The sequence below is a fragment of the Antedon mediterranea genome, chromosome 3 (genome assembly GCF_964355755.1).
Source record: "Antedon mediterranea chromosome 3, ecAntMedi1.1, whole genome shotgun sequence".
Lineage (NCBI taxonomy): Eukaryota > Metazoa > Echinodermata > Crinoidea > Comatulida > Antedonidae > Antedon > Antedon mediterranea.
In genome coordinates this window covers 24329934-24333625 of record NC_092672.1, presented here as the reverse complement: position 1 = coordinate 24333625, position 3692 = coordinate 24329934, and the positions used below count along the sequence as shown (strand labels likewise).

The window sequence follows — 3692 nt, the reverse complement described above, 5'->3', positions numbered from 1 at the left end:
GTACGTGACCTATATTAGAGTACTTGTATTCCTTTGGTCTATTAAGACATAGTTCAAGATCTAAAAACATTGTTTCAATAGATCTTCTTTATTGTCCTTTATTAACTATGTATCTCCTATTGTTCATACAAATTGTTTATTTGTTGAACTGAGTTACCATACAACTACAGTTCATATGGTCTACTGTTCTCAATAGACTGTTTCTAGTAATTCTACAATATCCATTCTCTTAACTACCATCAAGGCTTTTATTACTTCCTCTCGTTGGTTGACATCTCTTTCTTGGTTTCTAGTAATTCTACAATATCCATTCTCTCAACTACCATCAAGGCTTTTATTACTTCCTCTCGTTGGTTCACATCTCTTTCTTGGTTTCTAGTAATTCTACAATATCCATTCTCTCAACTACCATCAAGGCTTTTATTACTTCCTCTCGTTGGTTCACATCTCTTTCTTGGTTTCTAGTAATTCTACAATATCCATTCTCTCAACTGCTCTCAAGGCTTTTATTACTTCCTCTCGTTGTTTCACATCTCTTCCTTGCTTACATCGCCATTGTACCAGTGATTCCATAGTTGCTTCTATAGCTGAAAACCTTCTCTCAGTTTGTGTTAGCTCAACATCAGCAATACCAAGATGCCTACAAAAATTCTTCCAATCTGTCATCTTCTTAGAAATTATCCGAGTCCAAGTCTGTTAAGCATCCTGTAAAAATATGTTTTAATTGACTTGATTTTGACACATTTGGGTTGTTTTTCTTCAAACAATAATGTGCTGAAATTAAGCAACATTTTTGGAATGTAACATTCTATTTGTATTGGCAGTAAGAATAATTTTTTCATATTAGGAAAAAAGGCAGAAATCATGTATAATTCATCAGCCTCATTTATTACTACCGGTAATTATTTTCTATGATAAAGAATTACAAGATAGCTGACCAGTTTGCAAAATAAAAGTGAACATAACCCACTAAATATAAAAAATATATGTATGCATCCTTACAACAGTGTAGACTACCTATTGCACAGTTTCATCATATTATAACGTAAATGTTTCATTGTCCCCCTGAAACATACACTTTAATATTGCATGTGATTGCTGATTAGAGGCATTTGTATGGCCAGTTAAAATATATTTGATTTTTTGGTGATGAATTTGGAGAAATGGACCATTCTGTTTCAGTTACCAGAGGCATGTTAATTATAGATACACACAGTCACAGGCCTTTTGTCTTTTCAAAATTGTAGGTGTGCTACAAATTGCACTCCTCAATACATTCAGGGGTGATGTAGGTGTGCTACTTGTACTTTGGTGTGTAGAAGTTTACCAAATTTAAGCGTGTTGTAAATCGCACTCCTCAAGGGCAGTTTAGGAGTGTGTTAGGTGAGTGATCACTCTCGCTCGCCTTAAAAGAAAAGGCCTGCAGTCACTTTTAAAAATGTTTTGTTTATCTAAAGATTGCTAATGACAATCTTAGTAAATCACGTAAAATAGTGATTATTTCTACAGTAATATTAAGTATTCATATAATAATTAATATCAAAATACCTTTGTACATATTTCTTTGTTTCAAGGGCTGTAGTAGCGAAGAAGAATCACTGCTAAAATTGCTACTATCATTGTTATTATTGCTATCAACAGTTTCAAGTTAACGGTAATGTTTATGTTTAAAGTAGAAGCTAAATAAAACAAAACACACAATATTATAGATAGTTAATTAATAGCATTGTTGCTACTATTATTAGCAGAGAAAAGTGAGATTATCTCTTTCCTGATACACCTAACAGTATTAATACTATAATAAACATGATAATTTTGAAGATATGAACTACTGTAGTGTAAAATAAAGTAGTTGTATGTATGTATGTTCATAACTTTCAAAATTATTATTATTAATTATGATTTCTGATTTCTACATGTATAATGTATTACGTAGCTTGCTATTAAATAGGTTTATATTGATCATCCATCTAAGAACCTACCTGCTGTTTGATGTACTGCAATATCTGGATTACTACCATCATAGTGCCCTGCAACCATTTAAAAATATAGTTGATTAACAGTTATTTTAAAGATTTGTGCACATACAGTAGTGTGCTCTAATGATAAATACAATACAAATGTAAATACATACAATATAAGAAATATCAACCGTTACTCAAACAAAAAAATGGAACATTTTTTAAGAAGTTAAAAAAAAAATAGTTTTGAGAATGCGTTTCAAAATTGTTTTTTTTTTTTTTTTCGTAGTACTTCATTGATTTAATGAGTATCCAGTTATTACAATATATTATTTTATTTAAAAATCCAATGGAATTGTGTTTTACTGTCAATTTTAATTAGTATTATATTGTTATTCTGACTGTAACATGGAAACATGACAAACATATAATGGATAATAGTTGTTCATAAAAATAATATAACAGTAAACTTGCGTTCAAGAAAATTCAAAACAGCTTAACTTTGTCAGTCAATATGTTGCTACGTGATCGTACTTGTGGAGTACAGTTAAACAATATATCAACTGATGAAGTAATCTGATTAGCAATGTATGTTGGTTTATTTTAACTATTATCCATTACTACAGAAAAACTGGCGGAAGTTTCTCAATTTTGGTTGTGGAGTTATGAATGTTCCAAAAAAGATCAGTCACATGAAGTCTAAATAAATATATATAAATATTAAACATTTCTTCTGTAGGAGAACCATTTTCCAAAAAAATTGATAGAAAATGTCAGACATTTATTTATAATTGTATAATGATGATGTGAAATAAACATACTTTCAATATCAATTTTCTTCAACCCTTCAATAAATGTGTTCCAATTCTTTTGGTTTATTTGATGCCGGCGTTTTTCCAGATCAAAGAGTATCTCCCAGCGGTCCCAATCCTTTTTTTGAGGATTATTATATTTTGCGTTGATTTTACAGACATCCTCGTTGGATAATGTTGAGAAGAATGACAGAACTTGTTGTCTATGGTGTGATAATGACGAAATTCCTTCTACATTTGGAAATGATGGCACCGATTTTCTAAGTTTGTCTCTTAGTCCACCTTGTTTGGTGATATTAATAGTGTCGTGTAGAAGTGCAAGGTTACGTTGATTCAGTTCTCCTGTAGCATGCAATTTTTGTAGGATATCCATTGTGTTTTCAACAGCAGAAAATGTGGCATTGTCCAATAAATCACTGTACACACATTTGAGCATAGCGAAAAGTTTGTGTTCATCATACCAGGATGAAAATATTACTAATATGGTGTTGTACGTGTCCTCTGTTATCGCTAACAAAATAAAAAATGCATTAACTTGGCTTGTCTAATTTTTAAGAAGTTGGATTGAAAAAAATTCAGTCAATTTGGCTAGTTTTAACACTACTCTTATTTAACAGTCTAACCACGGTTAGTATTCATCCAATTCCCTAGTAGGGTGGATTACCAACAAAATACAGTATGTTGGGGGTTTTCTAATTGTGTTGCACTAAAATTCAAGGATATTAAATTGGAAACAAAAACTAAATATGACATTAAAACTCAATTATTCTTTAATATAAACCACATAATTTATACTTTAACGTTTTAGTTATCAACACCTCTAATGTACAGAAGATGTATGTAATTAATTAAAATTTACAAAAAGTAACAGTGGAATTTACCAATTATATCCACAGGCTTGTTTCCTAGATCATAAAAG

At 30.7% G+C, this 3692-nt stretch overlaps 1 long non-coding RNA gene across 1 annotated transcript; it reads right to left on the bottom strand.

Moving 5' to 3' along the window:
• Positions 1-606: 606 nt before the first annotated feature.
• On the bottom strand, positions 607-2026 carry LOC140043732 (uncharacterized). The gene is made up of 3 exons (XR_011844378.1): positions 1983-2026; positions 1549-1679; positions 607-705 (listed from the first exon to the last, which is right to left on the bottom strand). It is a non-coding gene; the product is annotated as an uncharacterized lncRNA (long non-coding RNA).
• Between the last annotated feature and the right edge of the window lie 1666 nt (positions 2027-3692).